Source organism: Microcaecilia unicolor, chromosome 1, assembly GCF_901765095.1.
Source record: "Microcaecilia unicolor chromosome 1, aMicUni1.1, whole genome shotgun sequence".
NCBI lineage: Eukaryota > Metazoa > Chordata > Amphibia > Gymnophiona > Siphonopidae > Microcaecilia > Microcaecilia unicolor.
The window spans coordinates 514867642-514878479 of NC_044031.1; positions in this window are offsets into that span (position 1 = coordinate 514867642).

The window sequence follows — 10838 nt, forward strand, 5'->3', positions numbered from 1 at the left end:
TTTTATCAGATGATTGTTTTTATGTGATCTCCATCATACACTGCATAGAATCCCTCCCCTGCGCGTGTGCCACTTTTGCCTTCCCATCGGGTCGCCTGTGATAAATTCGGAGGGCTGCTGCCCTCTCACTGAGGTTTTGCATAGGCTGCTGATAGCTTGCCAGGCGCTCCAGAATCACCACCTCTGCCTGTCAGAAAGAAGTTTTACTTCTGAACGAGTGCGGCTGGGCCTTAGGAAAGGCGAGCAACTCCACGACCAAAATATGCACCAGTTATATTTTTCCTATTTTTTTAATAGATATTATATATTACAAACACGGATATGTGTTTGCTATAAGAACTAGTAATTTTTTTTCTACGTCTGTTATGAAGCCTGAGGAGTTACTCATATTTTGTACATCATAGATCAACTTTCTGATACCTTTGTACTCTAAGCTTTTCACAAATCTTAAGAAGTACTCCGTCCAGGGAAAAAAATATTTCTTGGCAGCATAGAAAAGCTGATTTCTTCTTGTTTTTTGTAATCTCGTTTGTAGTAATCAAATCAGATCAACAGGTATTTCAATGGCACGTTAACTTTAGGATTATAAACGTAAATGTAAAGAGAATACCAGCAACTGCTATACATTTCCAGTTGTCAATGTTTATTCACCGCTTGAAAGGTCTCCTTTGGGGATCAGAATGCTTCCCCCCATCCCCACCCCCCCTTTGCGTTTATAAAACTGGAATATAAGAAGCAAAGGGTTTCCTGTTGAATTTCGCGGTGACAGTAATTCCGATTTGCTTTTCTTTCCCTCTGTCTAATTATCTTCTCTAAAGTCCACTGGTTTACTCCTATGCTAACTTCACCTCGTCCCAGGCTAGTCCTGTCCTAAATGAAAATCAGGTCATCTTCCTTAGACTGGAGGGATTGAAGAAAAAAAAAAAAAAAAAGAGCGGCAAATCAGATGAGAAGCACAAAATCCCGAATGGGTAACACAAATTATTATACCTCTGGGTTGTTTGTTTCTGTGCTGAATCGTGTGTAACCTAAAACCTAGCGACCTAAGGCGCCTGCAAACTTGGTTGAGATCATTAATATAGTTACAAACGTATAAACAATAAAAAGCTAAGTTAAAGAAATGTGGAATGTAAATACATAGGAAATACTGCATCTTAGACTAATTCAGGTGAAAGCTCTGCTTGTGGATTGGGAGGGGGGGGGGGGGCAAGTTGTTGATACCCTAACCTTTACCCACTCAGCTGTCTTCTTCAGCCAGCAAATCTGAAAACGGATTGTACTTACAGGAACGTTCTAGCCGCTGAATCCACCAGCCTTATGCACTCCCCTTCAAAAGTTGTGCGTTTAGCAACCCATCATTCCTTAAATAGTTGTATTCCCGGACAAGAGGCAGGGCAGTGGTGCCCCTGTAGTAAATTCTCACTCGGAACAGCGGAGAAGCAGCGGGGCGTCTCTGGGGGGCAAAGAGCCGGGGGTCTGTGTGACTTGCAGCTGCTCACTCGGGGGGCGTCTGTGGCGAAACGCGGCCGCTGCAGCCAGGAGAGCAGCAGCAGCAGCGCTGTGCACTTTCCCAGGAAGTGGCGCTGGGGAGTCTGCCTCGAGCCCCGAGCTGGCCACCATCAGCTCTCTCGCTCTGCCGCGCTGAGCTGCACTTCTGGGCAACGTGCTAGAAACCGGGGCCCAGTGCAGCAGAGAAGTTTGCAGCAGACAAAGGCAGAGTAGGAGCGTCTTCCCTCCTATTTGTTTGCGCAGCCTTGTAGGTCTGCCCACGTAGCCTCGGGGTCTTTTTTTTTTTTGGTGTATAAAGCAAACCACAGTTTCCCCCCCCCCCCCCCTTGTTCCAACCTTATTGGTTTAAGTAGAACAATTGAAATGAGCAGCAGTGTGCTGCTTGAATCGCCCTCACAGTGCTTTAGGGGGGGGGGGGGGAATATTATGTAAATGAATGAACCCCTGGTATCCGGATAAACAGCTGTGTGTGAACAGACCAGCTCGAGAAGGCTGTCAACTGGCGGCAGCTACCCATTCATTTCTTTTGAGTGCAGCCACAGATTGTCCTGCTGTATATCTCTCCCCTCCCCCCCCCCACGCCATTCAATATCTCCGAATTTAAGTGAAATACTAGAATGCACAACTTTTTAAAATGCACCTTGCTTACAAAGTAACCTGTTTGCATTCCTATTCCTCTGTCTTTGTTTTATAGCAGTGAAGTAAACTAACCTCTGTAACAGATTAGCAGATATTAGTCCATATTTTGAAGAACATTTGAATTATTTTATTGTACAGCAGCTTTATCACAATTGTATTAAGTGGTATATCAAATCACTAAATCCAATCCAGCATTAAAAAAAAAAAATAAAAGGCCATCTTACTTTCACACAATAGGCAAAAAGATAACCAACTAAGGTTTGGTTCATGTAAGCTAATATTCACACTTTGCAGCAAGGAAAAGGCCTTATCATATTAAAAATTGCCCAAAAAATTCTAAATTTAACCATATACAATGTACTTAATACAGCAAGAGTTATTTAAAAAGCTGTTTGTTTATGCTTTTAATATTTTAGTTCATAAAAATGTATATTCAAAGTATATTTCATTTTTCCCCATCAAAATATCCCATTAGTTTTTTCAGAATTGCATTTTTTCCCCTTTTTGCACAGTCAAAATGTCCATATTATAAGGCATTAATTAACCTTGGACCTCATTCAGGGAGGGCCTGCCTTAAGTCTGCCAGTAGGGGAAAATATCTTTCATAATATTATATGTCCTAAAGGGAAAATGACTACTTAGTTCAATAATACAGAATTAAAATGAATTACAAACCTCTGATTAGGATTGAAGAATATGGTTTCAAATGTTACACTTAAGAGTTTACTTTTTTAGGCAACCTTGTGTGCTTTTCAAAAAATTCATCACTATTAATATATTTAAATACAATTATGCATGTTAAATACCTGATTCCTAGAAATCTGGTTTTGGATTTTGCTTTGAGAAACCCTTTGCCACAATATAAACAATAAAAGTGAAGGTCTGGGACTGGGAAAGGCATTATAACCCCCCCCCCCCACACACACACACACACACCCCCCCCCCCCCCCCCGCAGATTGTAATTGAGCAACTATGATTTAGAATGAAGGAAATGTAACAGCAGATTGCTTTAGAATAGATTTAGCAAACACAGATCCACAGATTTTCTTGCTTTCAGATGAACAACAAAACCTTGAGATAAAAATGCTGTTCAGTTTTTGGCCTATTAGGAAAATGAATAGACACTTTGCCTAGAATATGCAAACTGTGGATACTGCAGAAGCAGAATGTTATGCCAAACCTCCAAGATAGCCCAAAGGCAAGGGAGCCTGAAATTGCATACATATCTGTGTGTAACCAAGAAAATATGGGATAGTTACCTTCTTTACATGGATGCTCAGGCCAGGGGCATATCTATGGGGGACCACGTGGGCCTGGGCCCCCACAAATTTCATCCGGGCCCCAGGTTTGGCTGGCAGGGATGCCTAACCCATGCCAACCAAAGCTTTCTTCAGCACGGTCTCCGGCGCAGCCACATTCGCTGCCTGCCCCCGCTCTGTGCTGAGCGTCAGCGTGCACAGGAGGAGCAAGAAGAAAGAAGAGCAGGGGGCAGGCAGCGAACACGACTGCGTCGGAGACTGCGCTGAAGACGGCTTCAGATGGCATGGGTTGGGGACAGGGGGCAGCGGGGTGGCACTCAAAATGTGCCCCCAAGCTAAGGCTCTGGCCCCCTCCCACCATGAGGTCTGGCTACGCCCCTGGCTCAGGCTGATTCTTTTTGGACCAACAGACCGAGGTATCTACACAGCTAACCTAAACAGAATTCACCCTGCCACCTTATGGTCCATAGGCTTCTCCATGCTTGTTCCAAAAGCTATAATGGCTCCCATTATCCTGTGGTTTTGGTCCAAGTTAAACAGGACCTTTAAGGACCAATTCAGAGTATACAGAGATGGCAGCACCCTTCACAACTCCATATGTTACTTATAAGTATGTGAATGTGAGTAGAGCCCTCAGAATATACTTTTTAAAACAAATTTTTAAAAAACCCATTATAAATATAACAGACTTGAACAGGTGAAAGGCAATTCAATAATATTAACGGGACCTAGACTAATGATAGAAGTAGTGGAGGAGGGCTTAGGGTTGAGAAGCAGTCTAGTGCTTACAACATAAATCTGTGATTAGAAAAAGTGTGACGGTGTCAGCTCCAGATGCTCCTTAGCTTCTAACTGTGACACTGGACAAGTCACTTTGAGGCTCATTTTCAAAGCAGAAAAACGTCCAAAAAGCGGCACAAAGTGGCAGATGGACATTTTTATTTTTTTGCCGAAAAGTCCAAATCACTATTTTGTAAATCTATTTTAAGATGTTTTTCTATACAGTTCACATGCAGTGCATTCAGATCACAAGGGAGCGTGTTGGGGGTGGGATTCGGGCATTCCCAAAACTTGGATGTTTTTTCTGCCATAATGAAACAATGTAAAAACACAGACAAATAGCTATTTACCCTGTAGGTTCACACAGAGGAAAAGCTACTATATATGTTTGTAATTTTTTTTTACAATTTAATACTAATTATCACAACACACGGAAGGTTTTTTGGGCCAATGATGAACAGAGGATAGCTTTGCATCCGATTCAGCTCCAATAGATACTTTCAAATCTAGGAGCGCTGTGAGGCCCTTTTTCCTTCTTAAAATCTGCTTGTATACTACTACTTTATTTTTATCATCATACTAACCAAGATTATGCAATACTAAATGTTTATTTACTAACATTCTTCCACTACTCATGATGTATTGTAAGCCACTTTGAGCCTGCAAAGAGGTGGGATAAGGTGGGATACAAATGCAACAAACAAACAAACAAATAAATAAATAAATTATACAACAACACTAGACATTGATATACTTATCATTTTCGTCCAGTGGAAATAATGGTATTTAGACAAAATAAAAATAGATACACGTCCATTTTGGCTCTGAGATCTTACTGCCAGCCATTGACTTAGGGCCATGTTCAAGTGTACAGCGCTGCACATGTCTAGTAGCGCTATAGAAATGATAAGTAGTAGGGTAAGGTCTCATGCGGTAACCGGGTGATAATGACCTATGCGAGTCAAATGCCACTAGATGCGCATAGCGGACACGCATCAGAAAATAAAAATTATCTTTTGGACGTGTGTAGCGGATGTGCAACAAAAATGAAATTACCGCCATTCGGTAGCCGGGTGGTAACTCCAAATTGGCATGCTTTGGGCATGCGTAAGCGTCTATGGGGCTTAGTAAAAGGGCCCCTTGGAGTACCAAATCATTCTCGTATAGATACAACCTAGTGTCACAAGATCAAGGGAAGCAACTTGGCATAAACAGCTCATTCATTTAACACTCCTTAAAAATATGTTGTCTGCAAAATCAATTTAACACAAGTTATCCTGTGAATGAACATGTTAAGTTGATTTGCACATCTTGAAAAGTTTTAATGGATGCTAAAACATTTTTATTATAACAAATGTGTGAAACAAACAAATAAAGGCCTAAAAATGGGGGGGGGGGGGGGGGGGGGGGGGGAGGGAGGCTGAATAAAAACCTGGAAATGTTTCTTTCGTTGACTCCCAACTATAGGTACTATAGCATATTTCAGTGTTCCTCACTCTTACAATGAAAACAGTGCTGCTCTTTATCAGGACTGGGAGGGGAATTTTATGTTGAGTTTTCTGTGGGTAAACCCTGTTTTATGCATGGAAAAGGGCTTTGATAAGATTTCATGCCTGTATATGCATGTAAAAGTATGAGCACTGACAAGAAACAGAGAAAAATGTAGGCAGATTGAAAGGCCCAAGAGCTTGTCTCGACGGGCCCAGTTAAACGAGGGCTGGGCCCGTTCGAGAAGGCTCTGAGGGCAGTGGGGTGAAGAGCATGTGGTTATGTGGGGGGGTGGGGGGTCGTGTTCGGCTGGTGAGCACGTGGGCAGCTGGGATTGGTCAGATCAACAGAAGCTGACAGCACAGAAGCAACACAGGCAGCTGATTGGAGGATAGGTTGCTGGGGGGCGGGGCTGTGGGAAGGGAAGAGGGGCTCTGCTTCCTCCGAGGCTCAGGGCGTTGTCTGATCCTCGGAGGCAGTTTTCCCTCCCTCCCACCCTCTCATGTACTGGATGTGAGGAGGCTTATCTGTGTGGTGTTGTAGATGTTGTTTTTCAGGAGTGGCATCGAAGTTTGTCGCAGCAGCAAAAAACCCGAGCTACAGAAGCAATGGCTCATGGGGGGGCTGAGCCAGGTCATTAAGATGGGTCAGGTGACCCGGAATAATGTGTGGAGGTCCACACGGGCCAGGCCTCTTGCTGTGAAGGCGGAGTCGAAAGGGTGAAGAGTTGCGGTGACAGCCGGAAGTGGAAGTTGCTGCTTTGCTATCATGGCGAGCAGCGGAGGGGGCAATTGTGGGTGCTTTTGTTATGACAACTGTAGCTCGGGGGTGGGGGTTATCCTATACGGATGTTAATTGGAAGTTTAAATGTTAATAAATCAAGCTGCGGCCTATGGTTATTCCACAATTGTGTGCAGAGAGTTATTGAGTGAAAGCGTACGGGGGGGGGGGGAGGGGGGATGTGGGGACATGCCTGGTAGAACGGGTCCCAGCTCCAAGGTTTAAAAGACAATAGGCCTATCCTGTCTGCCCAACCATGCCATCTATTCTCCCTGTCACTCCCTTACAGATCCTATGCACTTGTCCCAAGCTCTCTTGAATTCAGATACTGTTTTTGTCACTACTACTTCCATCGGGAGGCCATGCCATGAATTCACCACCCTTTCCATGAAGAAGTATTTCTTCCCGTTACTTCTGAGTCTATCTCCTTTCACCTTCATCCTATGCCCCCTCATTCCAGAGCTTCCTTTCCTATACATTTGTGCTGTATAAGTATTTAAATGTCCCTATGATATCTCTCCTCTACCAACTTTCTTCCATATTGAGATCTTTAAGTCTGTCTGTATATGCTTTATGATGAAGACCAGTGACAATTTTAGTAGCTACCCTCTGGACCCTCTCCACCCTGTCCATATCTTTTTGAAGGTGCGGTCTCCAGAACTGTACACACTATTCTAACCAAGGTCTCACCAGAGTCTTATACAGGGGCATCATCACCTCCTTTTTCCTACAGGCCATACCTCTCCTCCCTATGCTTCCAAGCATCCTTCTAGCTTTTACCATCACCTTTTCAACCTGTTTGGCCACCTTAAGATCATCACATACATTAACACCCAAGTCCCGCTCCTCTATCATGCACAAAAGTTCTCACCCCCTAAACTGTACCATTCCCTCAGGCTTTTGCAGCCCAAATGCATGCCCTTGCATTTTTTAGCTTTAAATCTAGGCTGCCAAATTCCAGATTATTCCTCTAGTTTCTCTAAATCCTTCCTCATGTTATCCACACCATCAGGGGGGGTCCACACTATTGCAAATTTTAGTATCATCTACAAAGAGGCAAACTTTACTAGATCGCCCTTCAGCAATATCGCTTACACAAATGTTAAAAGAACTGGCCCAAGAACCAAACCTTGTGGCACCTCACTGATAACATCCTTTTCCTCAGAATGAGCTCCATTTTCCTCTAGCCTCTGTTGCCTTCCACTCAACCAGTTCCTAACCCAGTCAGGGGCGTAGCTACGGGTGGGCCTGGATGGGCCCAGGCCCACCCAATCACATCTCAGGCCCACCCCAATTTGTCCTGCTCCTCCAATCCGGTGCTGGTCTTCTAGATGCCGCTTAGGCTGCAGTGAGAGTGCTGCACAGCCTTCTTTCAGTTCAGTGCATGGCGTAGGCGTAGCTAGGGTGGATGGAAAAAATGGCGCCTATGCGCATTCATCGCTAGTTTAGTTCATGAAGCGCACGCGGTACCACTTCCAAACACTGGCCGTATCGGATTCGGAGATGGTTGGCGGCGTCGCCTGCTTGCCACTTGTCAGCCCACTCAGCCGCCTGCTGTCCGTGCACTCCCAGTCTCCTGTCTCCCATCCCCTCACTGTGCTGCCTGCACTGCTTGAAGCCAAGAGAAGGTGCAGAACGTCGTCCAGAGAGCTCAGCTGCAGCTGCCTTGTGTAGTAGTAAAGTAGCTTACCACACAAGGCCGCTGTGGCTGAGATGAGCTCTCTTGACGACGTTCTGCTCCTTCTCTTGGCAGTGCAGGCACCAGCAGCACGGGGGGGGGGGGGGGGGGGAGGTCCGGTGTGTGTTGCAGGCTGCACTCGCTGCAGCAGCCCAGCTGTTCGGCGGCAGCGGCGCTTCACCTTCGTTGGCTGTGCAAAGCTGACTCCTGTTCTTCCCTCCAGCAGTCATCTTGTCATTTAGGGCACCTTTCTGTACCTGGGAGCATTTTTATGAAGTGCGCAGAAGTGCCCCCTAGGGTGCCTCATTGCTCTCCTGGGATTTCTGGGGGACCAGTCTGCTAAAAATGATAGCTTCTCCTACATCTCAATGGCTTGATTTTCTACATTTGCACTTATTTGTTTGTTTTTTCAAAAATAGACCAAAAAATGAAACGTCTAAAGCAGAAAACCTTGTTTGAAACAGTATTAAAAAAATAGACATTTTTCTTTTTCAAAAATGACCTTCTTTCCTATTCGGATTTTGGACGTCATATAAGAAATGGCCCCTCTGTCACGAATGAAACAGGTCTAGACCACATCATTACCTTTTAGCCCCAGACGTTCTTGCTTTGTTACAATATGGCAGAAAAAAGGCCAAGTTTTGAGAATGTCCCAAACCCACCTCCAATATGCTCCCTTGTGAGTTGGATGCACCGCAAAGAAAAATGTCTCAAAATTGAGTTTTGAAAATTACGGTTTGGACATTTTTCAGAGAAAAATGTTGAAATGCCACTTGTGCCATTTTTGAAATGTTTTTCTTTTTTTGAAAATTAGCCCCAAAATATCTCTCACAATCTGTACATTTGCACTCCTTTCGGAGCAGGTGAAGAATGTATGTGGGTGCATTTTAGTGACAATTTCTGCTACATTTGTGATGCTTTTTATAAAGAATGTTTTGTCAACCTTGACATTACTGCTTCTCTCCCGAAGGATGCTAGTTCTTCTGCTCTGATTGCTTCAGGGTTGGGTTTACTTCAGACTGCAATTGCTGGCACTCCTTCCCCACACGGTGGGAACATGTGCTCCAGGAAAAACCAAAGCAGCTGATTTGATCTACATTGGAGATATGCATCAGTGGCCTTTTGTATCTATTACAGAAAGAGCAATTCAGACCTTCTACATGGGTGATTTTTGCCTACATATTGGGGAGGGAGGGGGTAATTTGCTTTAAAAAGCAGAAATTGGCCAATTAGATAAGGTGATTTGGGAATTTCCAGTGAATAAGCTCCCTTATGTGTACTCAGTTGTGAAACTTTAGTTGGTTTCCCTGTATATATAAGGTGCACGGGTAATTACTTATTAGATATCAGATCTAATTGAAACCTTTACGCCTGTATATTATATCCTGCACTGAGACCTTTTCTAACATGTAACTCCTTTCCCCAAACAGACCAAAAAGGTCTCAGTTGGTTTAATGTGAAATACAATATTTATTTAGCATACTATGCACTATATTATGTAATGATATAGAAAAATCTGTAACAGCTTCATGACTGGTATATTTATATAAACCCCCCCCCCCCCCCCACAAACATCCAATATAGTGTTTCATAATATAGTAAATGTGAAAATTGGTACATTTTGTATTCAGATTGATTTTCAATTAGCATTTTCCAAAGTAAGACAAAAATAACCAACAACAACTTCTAGCAGAGTCATTTTTCAGTGCACCTGTGAAAAATGCCTTTTAAACATTTTGCCAAAAATGGGCGTGCGGCAAAATGAAAATTGTCATGCGTCCATTTTGGGTTTGAGACTTCTTACCGCCAGCCATTGACCAAGGGTAAAGACTCACGTGGTAACCAGGCGGTAATGACCTATGCACTTCAAATGCCATGGCACACGTCCTGTAATAAAATATATTTTTCAGACGTGCATATCAGACGCACGACAAAAATGAAATTATCGCAAGAACCATGCGGAAGTCCGGCAGTAACTCCATTTTGGCAGGCGTTGGGCACACGCAGATGCTTACGCAGCTTAGTAAAAGGGCCCCTTAGTCTTATATTCTGCTCCTATCGTAGAAAGATGAAGATTGATCCAAAGTAAAACAACAGACTGTTTCACCTTATATAAACCAATACTGAGCTAAAAATTAGGATGTGTAAGTTAGAAACAAGTTAGTTCTATTTTAGTTCAACAGCACTAAGGAGGTCTTTTACTAAAACCAAGGAGGTCTTTTACTAAAACTTAGCTTGAGTTATCTGCAGCAGGGCCCATAGGAATAAATTGCTGCTGCAGATAACTCGAGTTAAGCTTTAGTAAAAGACTCCCTAACTTTCCACAGAAATGAGAACAACATTAAACAATGTAAATTGTAATAAAAAAAATTATTTCAGTTACATGTGAATAAAAGTTGGAGCATAATAAGAAGTTTGTTGGTCATAAAATACTTTATTGAAACCTGTATGTGAATAAATCAACCATTTTCAGACTAAAAAATGTCAACATCAACATTGTGCATGAACTTGAATCTTGTGATTATGAATATTTCTACATTTCCTAATAGGTTTCATCAGGGCTTTTTTTGAGGGGGTACTGAGTACCGGCACCTTTTCCATTGTCTGCTAAAATTGACCCATGGACCACAAGTTTTAATGAACGAGCTTAGGCTCAAGACACCAATTCTGCCTTGTCATAGGTTCTGTGACTGGTTGCAGGGGG